Here is a 16,614-nt window from a genome sequence, read left to right as displayed (position 1 = left end):
ACGCCTTTCTTAAATCAAGAAAAATTGTTCCAATTATTTTTCCACTATCAATATCTTTAATCCAAGCATCAATTAATCTAATTAATGCTGTATTGCAAGAATGATTTTTCCTGAATCCAGACTGTTTGTCGTGTATTATACTTGTATTTTGAAAAAATAATTGAAGATGTGTGGCTATGTGGCGCTCATATATTTTGGAAATGGTAGGTAGAATTGAGATTGGGCGATAATTTGCTGCAAGTTCTTTACTTCCTGATTTAAAAATAGGTAAGACACGAGCCTCTTTAAGTTTATCAGGGAAAATCCCAGAGTATATACTGCTATTTATAATTGATGTAATGCACGGAATAATAACAGCCCCACAGTGTTTCAAAATTTTAGGCCCTATTCCATCGAGACCTGTAGATTTATGTGTATTTAGTTTAGAATATATTGTATGAAAAAGTTTGTAATTTTACACCAATTTTATGATCTTATAGAAAATCCTTCAAATTTTGGCGCAAATGTAGAACATCCAATACTGACTTCTCACTTTGACAGCTAAAATGAGTCAAGTTGGTCTAAATCTCAATCAGTAGTTCTGTCTTTAAAGGGAGTTTCATGATTATCTCTCACGCTAAAATGCATGTACCATTACGTTAAATTTAATTGTGCAGTGTGGCGTGTGCATATTTAATTTTCAATTAAGTCTCAAAATAAAATTAAAATAATACATAGAGGATATTACACGGTTGTCTTTTCATATTGAATTTATTAAACGAGTTGAATAAAATAATAAAATGCGAGGCTCTGCCGAGCATTTTATCAATTCTATTCAAAGAGTTTAATAAATGCAATGTGGAAAGACACTAATGTAATACTAGTATTCTTTTTATCCTTTTAAATTTTTTCTAGATGAAACATCAAAGTTTCTTCTATCTTTACCTATTATAGACCAAGTAAATTCACCCAACGTGTCCAAGAAATAAATGACGTCAACGTCAATGTCAATGCTTTACTACACTAGTGTATTATCAAACTTATGTATTACATACATTATTCTATTTATCAGACTAGGAAGCGGGTTCTTATTGAAAGAAATTTTCCAAGTAAATACATATATGATATACTGCAACTCTTTTTGAGTATTTTTCTTTAAAATTTCCTGTTTCCATCGCATCCTAAAGCTGGAATACTCAGTTTTATAAAACACTTGCATAATTGATATTTTTCTGTGAATAAACTTAAATCAAAACATGCAACTATGAAGTTTATTTGAAGTTTAATACACAATTCAATCACAAACATTATATTGAAATCAAATGGACCTTTATAAACTTCGAATATGTAAAGTGGCACGAGAATAAAAAGAACCGCGTATAAATATCAAGTCTGCAATGTTACTTCTTGAATGTTTCCAAGTCGGAAATAATTAATGCAACACTGAAATTATAGATCATGTGAAAAACGTTTTTCATCCTTTTTTTCTCCATATTATTAGTGTACGTAATTCCGTGCCGAAACATTTCTCACTGGAAAACATTAAGTGTTCAGTCTCAAATGCGTGAAAAGATTGACGTTAGTAATGAAGTCCAACGATGACAATCCAACAAGCATTTTTTTAGCATTACAACAACTTGCACTGTCCTTCTGAACAGAATATTCATTTCCCATGATCCATGAAAATTGTTACATCATTAGAATGACATGTTAAACAGCACCTATGGAATTCCTCAACGTTTTATTTATTTGACCGATGTTACTGCTGTCTTGGCATTCATCTTAATGGTGGTCTGTATAGTATTACCACGAGTCCTTTATTTCATCCTCTAGAAACTGTCCTTGAACAATACCGAAGGCCACATTTTCCTGAAAAGACAAAATAGAATAATGTTTAATTCATTTTTGAAGAATGAAATAAGTGTGTAAATGTACCAAGAATCAGCGAATCATTTAGACTACCTATTTGTTAAATTGCACCATAAATGCACATAAGCACCGAATATAATCATTGAACCAAACCATTGTCGGGCTTTTAGAGCCGCATACAACCCTGCTGGAGTAGTTATTTTTGCTATAGCAACAAAACTGCCAGCATATTCTGCATATTCTCCATATTGCCTTTTCAACTATAGAATCAAATAAAAGGACCTCCGTCTTATTCCATGTACTTTAGCGATAAAATGTTTCAGTCAATGTTTCTTTTCATCCAACCCTAATAACGCCATTACTTTTTGTGTTTTTTTTTCACGAGAAAAAAATATTTTACTACCCGTTCCCGTTTGACGCACTGAAGAACTTCAAAAAAAATATACATAATATATCGCCGCATTATATACGTCACTGTCACCAGCTGTCGTTTACTCTTACAACGACAAGTGTGTTGGCCAATAAAAATTAGAACTGTGTGTGATTTAATAATAATAGTAATAATAATTAATAACACAACTTCTCATATTTATTTTGTTTTCCCCGCCTAGTTACTTTATGTTATTTCTATTGGGAAGGGCCTTTAACTAATTTTGTAAGAAATTGTGGCCCGACCCATTTGCTTATTTTCTTGGCTGTACATGTACATTTTTCTGATACATGTATTTGTTATTATAAATGTAAATAGTGATAAGCAATAAAATATTATTAAACTAAACACCGGGAACCGGAAGTGGAGTTTTACAGCCTTGTTTACGGCGCTTATTTACATTATCGACGGGGGTAAACCAACGGTTCTACAAAAGTAGTGTCATTTCTTCATTCAAGTGATATTTTATTTGGTCATAATTTTATCGTATGTTTATTTCTCTACGATGTTTCTTTGACATTGAAGTTGTACCTTGTCATTCCGCCATATTGTTCTCGCATTGGTGATAACATGGTGTCTGCTCTTTCAAGTATAGTTGAAAGGATAATTCAACCAGTCACGGATTCGCTGAATTCACGAATAAATTCCCTTCAACTAGCAAATATTAACCAAAGTGAAACAATTGAACAACAAAAATCCAAAATAAAGTCTCTAGAAACTGAAAATAGAAAGCTCAGGCAAAATTTGAACTCTGTAAAAGATGATATAGAGGACCTATACATTAAGAATGATGATCTAGAGCAATATGGAATAAGATCTACCATCAGATGTGCCAATAAACTCTAAACCTGATGGCTCAACACCTACCACTGATGAAATAATAGTTGACATTTGTAATCAAATGAATGTAAATCCTGCCATTTCTGAAACTGATATAGAGAGAAGCCATACAATTGGCAAGAAAAATAATAAAGGCAACTTCCAAATAATATGTAAATTCAAAAGCTGGAAGCAAAAAGATCTTGTGTATAGAAACAAATCAAATCTCAAAAAGTGCAAGTCTAATACCTTTTCTGTCTTCATCACTGAAGATCTCACCAGGAAAAGGCAGCACATTGTTCAAAGACTGGGTGAGCTGAGAAATGAAAAAAAAGTAAATTCCTACTGGACCATGGATGGCAGGATTTTTTACAAAGTGACTGAGAAGGGTTCTGTAAGCTTAATAAGTTCCATTGAAGAACTAGATCATTTGTTACAGGACCCAACTGATGAAATGAGCCAGAATCCTTGGTTACCAGAAAGTAATGGTCTATAAGGCCATATATCAGAAGACCAGACAGTGATCTGTGATAGTTAATGAATGATAATACTACTAGTGACATAAGTTAGAAAAATATCTAAATAGATAAATCTGTAATCAATAAGGTAGTGTATTAATACAAAGCTGAATTGTAATATTATTGCACAAAGTGTAACTAATAGAACCAAAGAGCACTTGTTTGTTGACAAAGTATAATTTCATCATATAAACATATAAACAAAACATGTTTTAATACCATTTTAAGTAATATAATATTACTTTATGTATATATGTATGTGTACATATGTGTATATATGTATTTGTACATATGTGTATAATTGTGTATGTGTGTGTATATGTATGTGTGAGTGTGGGTGTTATGTGTATATGCATGTGTATATAATCTGTTTATATTAAAAATATATAATAAAAGATTTATTTTCTTTGTATTTGTTAGCATAAGAATACTTCTAGTCATTAAATCACTGTTAAAGAATATGAAAAGATATACTACAATTAAACTTTTAGATTTTTGTATCTATTTCATACATTAGTACACATGCACTCAGGCACGCACACATACAAGCGCACCTGTGTGCGCATGCACACACACTTGCACGTGCGCCGACCATATGTGTAAACAACCGGCTCACAAGCACGTGTGCATGAGCCCACACCCAAACACGCTAGTTTAAGTAAACACGTGTGAGCGCCCGCACATGCACATATGTGCGCGCTCAATCACGTACGCTCACACTAATATATTTTGATTTGTTTTAGTCTAACACTATGTCAATATTCATTCAAACACACACAGCCCCCGCCTGTATTTAAGTGTATCACTGTATTATCATTTTCAGGTAACTGAGTTCAGCTTTATTGTTTGAAAGTTAACAAAAAATATTTTTCTTATTTTTGAGATGTAACAGATATTCTTTACTTTTCATCGGATTAAAAAGAAACTATACTAAAGCATTTACTTTTGAAGAATCAAAAGAGTCATTACGTAATTCCGTTCCAAATAATTATGTATATCTATAATTATTACAATATAGATACATTTTGTATTTAAATCTCGTTCTATTCGATAACCTGTTACAGCATTCAAATTAGTATTAACTTTGTTTGTGGTTTTTTAAATGTTACTAGTCTTGATGCAGTTGCAATTGAATGAAACTGAGCGAGAGTGATATTTATATTTCTTAACGTGTACGTGTACGTGTTGGTATTACACGTACTAAATGTTAATATAATGTATATCGTAGCTGATGATTGTATATGATAAGCTTCATTGTTTTTAATGTATCACTGTTTTTATTTATTCTTTCCTTTTGTTGAGACTTTAGTTTAGATCCCTATTTTGGTTATCTAGTTTTTCTTACACTTTGAAAAAACTGTCGACAAATAATTGATATTGATAAAACTCTTACCTTTAGAATTGTATGTAAATTGGTAACGTTAATCCGCTATTCATACTTCACGACCGGAATATCCCATACAATATACACAATCCTAGTACATATAACCAATTATAGCAAGGTAATCTCGTGATATCCATGCAAAAGTGTACTTCATATTGTTTACAATAGTTCGGTCAAGGGGAAATAACCTAACTATTATTTGATTAGTTGTTGAATGATTAATTTCCCTTTTTGATTAGCTTAAACTGGTGGTGCTTATTGTGTTTTTCGATTGTTTGTTTTGTTTTTGTTTTTTTTTTCCCTTATATTTTCTCTCTAAAGAAATGCAGATCGTAGAAATTGATATGAGAAATCTGATGTAACACGACGATTATTTTCCAACTGTTGCTGTTAAAGCCCAACATGTTAGCAGCATTAGACTTAGATCTATTCTTCCCTTTTCTGTTTTCTTTTAGATTTCACTGTTTTCTTTTTCTATCTGTCTATTATGATGCCGGTTTACACTTGGACGGAACAAGTCTAGATATTCTTCTGTTGCTGTTCTGTGTTTGCATTATCGTCCATTTATTTTTACATGTGTAATGATGTAAATGCGTACAGAGCAGCAATAGGGTCCTTTTATAACTGTATTCAGAGGGAACAAAAACATAAACGTCTATATATGAGTCTACCAATACATACATTTATTAAAGTATTGAAAGTATTTATTAACTTGTTGTTGGTTTATTAGAATATTGCTTACTTTTTCTTATAGTCTCAAGAACTAATTGCAGCTTCATCCCAAGTCTAGATATGTCTGAACATAAAAGTTATTGTTTCGTATGTCATGTATTAATTTCCAAAGCTATCTTTGTTAACAAACTATATCTGTTGATTGTTATCTATCTCCTTCTACTTTCAGGAGATGTTGAATTAAACCCAGGGCCTGTTAACAACCAAAATCAATGTCTATCTATTTTTCATCAAAATATAAGAAGTATTAGGCATAAATTAGACTTTGTTAAAGACTTTTTACTAGATTTTGATGTCTTATGTTTCACTGAGACTCATTAAGCAATATTATTACAGACGAATCGTTAACTATTCAAGGATATGAAATTTACAGAAAAGATAATACTGCACATTCAGGTGGTTATATTGCTTATGTTTCATCAAAATTAATATCTGTTAGGTTAAATTTACTTGAAAACTATCTACCCGAGTCACTATGGATGGCTGTTAAGGACAGGAGTAGTCAATACTTAATAGGGATAGTTTATCGTGCCCCAAATAGTTCTGCAGAATTTTGGAACAAATTAGAATTATGTTTAGAAAAGGCATTTGAAATATCGACAAAAATTATATTATTAGGAGACATCAATGAAGATCAATTAAACGATAGTAATCATAAATTTAAGGATGTATTGATGATTTATAATATGTACAACATCATAAAAGAACCTACTCGCGTCTCAAACTCTTCGTTTACACTTATTGATCCAATAGCACTCTCGGGTGAAATTATAAGTTGCAATTCAGGTGTATATCCAACTATTAATGATATTAGTGATTATTTTGGAACATACGTCCATATTGAAATGTCACTAAAATGTTCAATACCATAATAAACGTAGGGTTTGGAACTATAAGCGTGCTGATTTCAATAAACTAAATGAACTTATATCCAATACTGACTGGTCCTTTCTATCATTTGGTTCCTTACACAATGCCAGTTCAATGTTTACTTCGACTTTTTAGAGCTTGCTAAACAATGTATACCTACAACTTTTGTAACAATTCGACCAAAAGATCAGCCCTGGTATGACAGTGAAATTCGTCGTTATTCGCGAAAGAGAGACCGCCAAAAATCAAAATCTATTCGTATTAAAAAGGAATCTGATTGGAACATTTTTAAAAAACTTCGCAACAAAGTAAATAACCTAAAGAAACATGCAAAGGAATTATTTTTCAACAATTTAGAAACAAATATTTGTGATCTCAATACAAATAATCCGAGGCAATATTGGAAAATGGTAAAAATGTTGATAAAAAATAATAGTGATAAATGTGAAAGCATACCGCCGTTAAAATGTGAAAATGATAATTATGCCTTTTCAGATTTAGAAATAGCAAATTGTTTAAATGATTAGTTTGTTTCTATATCAAATATTGATGATTCAGAATCAACCCTTCCTCCTAATGTAAGGAAAACCGATAATTTGATAGAAAATATTATTATAACCGAAGTAGAAATATCGAATATTCTACAGTCTCGAAACACAAATAAAGCCAACGGGCCAGATGAAATAAGTCATAAAATGTTAAAGGAAACAGCAAAATCAGTGTGTAAACCTTTATGTTTATTATTTAGCAGATCCCTAAATGAAGGTATATATCCAGACATATGGAAATCTGCTAATGTAATGCCACTTTTTAAAAAAGGGGATAGAAACTTACCCTCGAATTACAGACCTATTTCTCTGATAGGTTGCGTGGGTAAAGTGATGGAACGTGTTGTATATAAACATATATATAATTACTTACACTTTAACAACCTAATTTATAATAATCAGTCAGGATTCTTAGCGAGGAGATCAACAGTTTATCAGCTTATAGACATGTACAACCAAGTAACATATGGTCTAGATAATAAAATCCCAACTTGCATGATCTTCTGTGATATATCAAAAGCGTTCGATAGGGTGTGGCACAAAGGTCTTTTATTTAAAATTCAACAATATGGCATTGAAGGAAACTTACGGTCTTGGTTATCTAATTATCTAACATTAAGAAATCAAAAAGTTTTTATCAATTCTAGTTTCTCACAATCAAAGTCTATAAATGCTGGAGTTCCGCAAGGCTCAGTGTTAGGCCCTTTACTTTTCTTAATCTATGGCAATGATATCGCAGAAAATCTTTTAAGTGTTACGCGACTTTTTGCTGACGATAGCTCACTTGCTGTTACCTCAAGCAACATTGAATATATTGAAACTACGTTAAATAACGATCTAAGGCAGATAAATGAGTGGGCAAAACAGTGGTTAGTTCAGTTCAATCCCCAAAAAACTGAAGTTATGTTCTTTTCCTTAGGGTCCTTTAGAAAACTAGAATTATATTTTAATGACATAAAATTAGATTACGTCCAACATCATAAACACCTTGGGTTAACATTAAGTCAGGATTGCAAATGGCACGAACACATAAATAATATTTCTGCATCAGCTTCTAAGGTACTTGGTTCAATGAGGGCACTTAAATTTAGGTTAAAAAGAATTTCATTAAACCAAATCTATTTATCTTACATGAGACCTATTTTAGAATATCTGTCGTTTGGGATGGCTACACTGAATATGAAAAACTTTCACTAGAAAGACTTCAGTATGAAGCTGCAAGAATAGTTACAGGTTTACCCAAATCAGTTTCTATCAATAAACTTCTTGTTGAAATAGGATGGGTGTCACTTTCTGATAGGAGAAAAATTCAAAAACTAATTACAATTTTTAAAGGACACAATGATCTATTACCAGATTACTTAAATAGAATTTTTCCAAACATTGTTACAGAAAATGTACCGTACAATCTACGTAATAGTGAAGATTATATTACCATTGCTAGGAGAACCCAGATATACTCAAATTCATTTATCCCATCTTCAATTTCCTTATGGAACAATCTTGAACTTGAAATTCGGAATTCACCATCACTAAGTATTTTCAAAAGTAGATTAAAGAAAAAGTTTCAACCACCGCCGGTTCCTTCTTATTATCTTGTGGGTGAAAGACGTTATTCAGTATATCATGCAAGAATAAGAAACAATTGCAGTAACTTAAACAATGACCTTTACTTAAATCACCTTCGTGAAAATTCAACATGTCACTGTGGAGCCATATGCGAAGATGCTGTGCATTACTTTTTTCAATGTCCAACTTTTAACGAACAACGCATAAATCTATTTAGGTTGACACGACATTTTCATCCTTTGAACTTGGACTGTTTATTATTGGGAAAACATGTGCTGTTACCAGAGGAAAATGAAGAACTACCCAAACGAAAAAAACAGGGTAACAAACTACTATAACAAACAACTAATCGTATACAGTATACCATTAGTATAGAATTAGTAAAAATTTCACATGCAAATGAGCTAATAGTATACTATAACAAACTACTATCAAGATACTATTACTCATCAAACAGTGTAATGATATGCAAATTGATTGCCACAGATGGTCAATAGTATACTGAATATATACCGTTAATAGTATACTAATAATATACTGTTAATAGTATACTAATTGTATATTGCAAATACTATACCAATTGTATACTCTTAATACTATACTAATCGTATACTGTTAATAGGCTATTTCGCAGTAGTAAAAAAGTGAAATTTAAATTCCACAATTATATGAGCCATTTTAAGTATTCAACTCAAAATATAAAAAGATGAAACATAGCAGAGAATTCTTTGTAAATTATTTAATTCACAGAATTCAAAATAATAACATGAAAATTATTTATACATGACAAATTAGAAACGAATGAAAGAAATACCTAACCTTTGGAGCTTTCTAATCTGCTAAATATATATAAAATTCACAATAAGAATTATTCCATTAAATGCAACTGCCATTTAACACTAGAGAAGTATAAACAGAAGTCATTTTCACGGAATGTTTGTTCCTTTTTTTTGGAAAACTTATTTGCATACATCCAATTCTTTCTGTTACTGCCAGATTCCGCCTAGCATCAGTTGGCTGCACCACACTTCTTTTTACACCACATTGTCACATAGTCTGAAAAATTGAAAGAGCAAACTAACAGCCACATTTACAATATCTTAATATGTCTTAATTTAATGTAAAATGTTTAATTTGGTTGTAGAAAATTACACTGTAACTGTAATCAACATAACCAAAATACTCATTATGTCATCGGTCTTTAAGACAATTAGCCGTTACTTCCACATGAAGTTCAGTGGATTGCACTAAATGTAAATATTCACCATAGTCAATGTTCGAAAATTGTGAAACCAACAAAAGAATTCCTGAATTTATCAAAAGTAATATTAAATATTAATTTTTACCTTTCAGGTCTTCCACTTTCATCGGGTTTTAGGGTAGTCAATGTTTAATCGCCAGGGTTTGATTTACCCAGCCCAAAGCCCTTACGTGCAATCATCTCCTCCAATGTGAAAACAGCACTTGATAATTTACTGTCCGGTCGACCATCAGGTCACTTATTGATGATCAGTCTCATCTGCAAAAGTCAAATAGATAAGACAATTGATGCAGCTGTTATTTACAAATAAACATGGGGCCATCCCTCACCGAGTAAAATGATATTTTAAATGAGCTAAAATAGTTCTGGCACCTGTCACGTTATTAACATGAAGTGAATTTGACTTCTCAGTCCAGTCGGTGCTAGGGGACGAGGGCAGTGTTGCATTTTCCAGTACTGCTGAAGATAATACAACCGAGTCTGCAATTTTCAGTTTGCATTGTTCACGGTGCCGAGGGATCTACTTTCCTGATTTTACTTTCTGTAAGTTGTAACACATTAAACAAAGAACAAGTTAAAAATATCAATCAAAACTACATACAAAAACTACTATTGAACAATCATTTACCTTTGTAAATTTAAATCTAAAAGCAGTCCTCCAGGTACGAATCCGTGGGGGACGAACCGCCCAAATGTTTCGGACTAATATTGGGCAGTGTAGCTAATTATTTCGCATACAGACGGAAGAAATGATATATTGTTACATATAATATGTACTAATATTTTGAATTAAAGTCAAATAGTTGTGTGTGTGTGTGGGGGGGGGGGGGGGGGGGGGGGGTGGAATTGTCACCTTATTTTATTTATATTATTTTTTCTTTATACTGATGTAAAAATATCTTTTTTTTTACTAATTTTGTCCTAAGGTGAGCTTTTTATTATTCTACTTGAAGAAATTATTATTCTTTGACCTGGTAACTAACAGTTCATTGGATAATTATATTTATATCCTTTATTCTATTATCTACATTTTTTAGTTAGACATTGTGAAAATATTCTTAGGACGGGCGTTGGAAGGTGTTTGATATTGGGGCTGCGAAAGGTGGGGTAGGTACTGGAGGGAGATACCTCCTCCCATAATGGGGGTACGGGGAGGCTCCCCGGAAAATTTTTGTTCTGGTACATTTTAGGGGTATTGACTCCAGTATTTTCTTACTATTTACATAATGTTACAAATTTAAGAAATGATTTAAAAAGTTTTTCATGATGAAAACATGTGAAATCAGAGAATACGTACCTCATCATAGTGAAGCCAAGCACTGAACATTGAATGAGCACTGTTCAGGATTTTTTATTCCAAAAGTGCGTTTTGGAAATTTGAAATTTAGTGGTTGGTTAGGAGTATCCATTATGAGTATTATAAAAGATATGACGTAAGTTAAACTTCACTTCTTATTTTGTTTGAAATATCAATTTTTGAGTAAAAACAATTTATGCAATTAATTCCTTACATATTAGCGGTGTGATAAATCTTAATACTTAATTACCTCTTCCATAAAAAAAAAAACATGACAATTATTTTTCTTATTTTTTTTCATTAATTCCTTAGATCTTAGCGGCAGTGTATATTATGTGGTATCATTTTTAAGTGTATTGACTCTATATTGTGAGGCTTCTTTAATAAACTTAGCTATCTTAAGAAGCAGCTTAGCATTTTTCGAAGACATTGAATTATTATTATTTTTCTGAATAGTGGGCCATTGTCTATTACCAAGGTTCTTCTTTCTAATATCTGTATATTGAGTGTAGGACAAAATCCTCTGCGGATTTTTCAATATCTATAATTATCTACATCTAATGAATGTGAATGGAAAGAGGTGTCTTGAAAATAATTATAATCATAGAGTATAATATCGATAACTGATGCACTTTAGACTTATTAAAGAACAAAATTCAGCCAAAAGACTCAAAAAGAGATTTTTAAATAATTATGTTAACTGTGCCATTGGTTAACTGTATCCATTATTTTAACTAATGTAGATATTTTCAGGACACAAATATCGCATAAAATATGAGAACGCCAGAAAATATTGTTTTATAAATAAATAAAAAAAGAGTGCCAGGTCAGTACTTACGGACAATTATAACTCACAGGACCACTGCATCTGCTTTATTTGATTTTATATATATGTAGAATATGATAAATACTTCCATCTTACAGAAGGATTATTTACACATGAAACAGGAAATAGTACTTGTATTAAATAAATCTCAAACCTTTCTGGGATATTTTATTCCAGAAAAAAAACCTAAAATGTATAATAATTAAGGGATACATACAAACAAATCATTGTTCCTTTGACTTCTCAATTCGATTGAAAGGTGCTGATTACCAGAATCGCGTAATGACATTATTGCAATAAACAAATTTAATCAAAATGGTAACCAGACAATCTTTCACACCTCTTGATTGAATTACCAGCTGTAAAACAGTAATCAAAGCTGACATTTATCAATCAATTATGATATTGTTGTTGTTACATTTTAATTGTGTTCTATGTGTTAGGATTATGATAATTATAAACAATATAACAATTTGTCCATGTATAATGACAATTATCAGTATTCAGTATTACTAACTTTGTGTGATACTTTTGATGAAGCACTTGTTGGAAATTGTGATAAACCAAAATTAGATAATGCCAATCAACTTCTTCTTGTAAGAAATTTATCAAAACCTGTATTGTAAGGATATAGTACTTTTTATCCAGAGAAAATACTATTACTCTATGCTTTCTGGAATGAAAGCAAACCAACACATGTAACATCCTTAATAAATTTCATGGTGAATTCCAAGGACGTTTCAACTTGTAAAATTGTATTGATATTTCATCGTTTTTTTAATTCATGTTTGCAGCATCGTTTTTGATCAAGTTTTTCATATTAATGTTTAAAGTGGTATTATTGGCTTTTATTAACATAACTGTAATCTTTTTAGTTTTCCCCAATTAATATGATTAAGATAGTTTTATTGTCCAACATCGGGAAACTCGGAAAACCTGAAAGAACATTATGGTTAGATTATCTCTCATGTAATTAGATATTTGATTCGATTTTTATTCTAGTATAATAATATATAAACTACTTACATAAAAATAGAAAGAATGTAAAATAATTATGTATATAAAACACTAATGAAAATGCTAAAAATGATACTTTAATGCTTTATAGCACTAGCTAGCTATTATCCAAAGTAGTACAACTTCAAATAGAAATAAGCATTATTTTGACGATCAGACAACCTTATCAAATGTAAATATTTCTTACTTCTTTTTATATATGTGGTAGCATAAAGGTTAATTCTCTATAGATAAATACAAAAATTAACATACTGAGAAATTTTCCTCACTTATCAGGGGAAGGAAGTGTGCAAATACTACGATTAAGTCAATTTTGCTATTAGCGTTTTCTCCCCTTGTGAGCAAAAGCGATAGCGCTTTGATACCTCTTATCTCAAACAGCTACCAAGTAACCAGACATCACCTCTTACAGGCTTGGTTGTCTGTACAATCAATGAATATAAATCAATAGCATTTTTATTCAGAATGTGAATGTTATGACTGACATTTTTTTTAAACAAAATCTTTTAACAATTTTCTGTTCTTTGCACGGGACAATGGATACTTTTTCGCACCTAATACACAAGTGTTTCATTAGAAATTTATTCGTTATACATTGTATTGATTTCTGATCTGAAATTTTAATCCAACGAAAGTATCTAAACTGTACCAGAGGAAAACATTTCAATACGATATAGTGTTATATTTTATGTTTTGTGATAGTATTTATTATCAGAAATCAGATTAACTTGAATAATTGATGTATTCTTCAGACTGAATAACAAGGATAGATCTATCAAGTTTACCAAAATTCAATAATTTCATTGCACATCTTTTAATAATATCAAGTATTGCTATTCAAACAAATCAAAGCATACATGTATATGATGTATGGATGAATGGCCATATTCTGTTGTAAATGTATGCAGCTATGATAAAACATAGAGTTCTTATGAAACTTGATAATATTAAAACAGGTACATTATATACAATATCAACACATCTGTTTATGATATATCATCTCCAACACCATTCCCCTTATTTTATCAGCACATCCTTATCAATACGCATCAGTGTAGCTTTGCGTAATAAAACTGTATCAGCTTAATTTTTGTGACGATTTCTAGCGATTTCAGTTTTGTTTTTAGTTCTTCCGTGGTCATTTCACTGGCGGGTTTTTCATTTTCTTTTTCAAATTTCTTATGTGCACTCTCAATGTAAAACTCAGTTCTTCGTTTTTTTGCTTGATGATCTACTTCGCTGCATATATAGAATTTTGTCATGTCTTTAATATTGATTTGTGTACTTTGATGAGCCTTTAATAAACAATAAAACCTATATACGTAATTATATTTGCAGTTTAACATAATATTTGCAGTTTAACATATTTGAGAATTATTTTCTTTCCTTGTTACTTGTTATTTTTAATAAAAGGGTAAAACATGAAAAAAGTAATAAAACCTAAAATGTTGGCCCAAATGAACACAGGTGGTAATTATTAGGTGTCGATTCCTTCTTCATTATGAAAACACATGTGCATCTGTTCACGGTTAATTACTGATCTAATTAAGAGATAAACATCTTTTTGGCGTAAAACGGCACGCACTAGAAAACTGTTATCAAATATTTTCTTTAAATGGCATTTAAGTTTAGTACTAAATAATAATATAATTAACGCCATTTAGATTTCGGAAAATGTAAGAACATTTCAAGCAATTTCGAAATAATGATTTTGCTGCTGATTTCACAGAGCAACAAAATCATAGCAAATATCTTGTAAATTTTCTTAATGTTATTTTAATTCTAATTCACTGATACAATCCGCTACTTTGACGTAAATCACGCGTTTAAATTGAAAAGCTTATATTAAAACATCGGCACGTGTTTCGATGTTATACCTTTTTTTCATACATGCCATGATTAGGACGGCAACATACGTGTCACTTTAAAATTTAATTAACACAATTTAAATTCTGCGTACACTGATTTAAGGCACATGACCATAAAATTTATAATGTTAATATCTTGTCAATACAATACGCTGTCCCGTGCCACGAAGATATACATGTATACAAAAAACAGGATGCTACTTGACCAAAATGACACTTTTAAGAATTTTAAATTCAAATTCAACTAATTTACTGAAACACCCAATCATTATGTCAAAATAAGTGATATTTTGTATTATTATTTTGGTTATTACTACAATGCAACAACAGAACTGCTTACACTTTTATTTTCGATTTTTTAAAAACATATCTCAGTATTTTCAAAGGTAAATGCCATGAAAAAAAAATTAAAAAAATAAAAGAAAATTTATCAGACGGAACGCACCCAAAAATCATGCTAAGCTCTGTTATATAATTATACAAGTATTCCTATTCCGATACAGCTCTATCTTATCGTAAAACTTAGCACGTTTTTGTCAATATACAGAAAGCGTTGAAACTCTGTTTTTAAAGGAATTTTGAAGCAAGAAAGAAATAACTTATTTTATAATAAAATATATATCTAGAATGTGCACGACGTGGACTTTCCAAATATATCCGGGATGGTATTTTAACTTTAACTTTTCCTTCGAAAATACTTAGTAAAAACAGGGGTATCGTGTAATTCTGCCAAATATGTATAGAGTATAATAAATTTAAGAGACGTTTTTCAAATGAATTTTGAAGCAACCAAATATTGACTTATTTTGAAGGAAAATATACCATCGTCAAGGTATTGAATTGTTTTTTAAGGAAATATCCGGGATGGTATAAAGATTAAATAGGAATGTGTAATTTTTGACATTTTCTATGGTAATTGTATCATCTTCCTATATAAATCAATGTAAGTATAGGAATAGGATTTATCAGTTGCGCTGTCTGATGGCTTATCAGAATATGTGCCGTAGATGTACTGATAAGATCGCCAAAGAGGAGAATTGTTCAACATGCTTAATTGCTTTAAGTGTATTTAAGTTCTAAGCACTTTTATGATTTCCACGTTCCCGAAAATGCCACATTTTCACATAGAAAAATATGCTATTTTGACGATCAGATTACCTTATTAAATGTAAATATTTTCTATTTTTTTACATACATCTTTGCATAGAGGTTCCATTATAGATACCGTTAACAAATAAATAAATTGCTTTAAAAATAATTAAGTTCTCAGCCATGGCTACTTATCCAAAATGCTACTACTTCACATAAAAAAATTCCTTATTTTGGGTACCAAATTAATGTATCAAATATAAGTTTTTCTATTTATTTTTAAATATACAGTATTGGAGTATAGGATTTTTCCATATTAAATAAACTTTACAACCCTTTAAACATATTATAATATGGAGAGGGGGAACTGTCACCCTTACATAACATTGTGGGGGGAATTGTCCGGGAGTGAATTGTCTTGGGGGGGAATTGTCTTGAGGGGGAATCATCTTGGGGGGGAATAGTCTGACAACCTCTGTTAAGCTACAAAAGATTTGTAAACTTCTCGCTAAGGTTTTTAATTCTGAATGATAATAAA

The sequence above is a fragment of the Mercenaria mercenaria genome, chromosome 15 (genome assembly GCF_021730395.1).
Source record: "Mercenaria mercenaria strain notata chromosome 15, MADL_Memer_1, whole genome shotgun sequence".
Classification (NCBI taxonomy): Eukaryota; Metazoa; Mollusca; class Bivalvia; order Venerida; family Veneridae; genus Mercenaria; species Mercenaria mercenaria.
Note: the sequence above shows the minus strand (reverse complement) of the source record.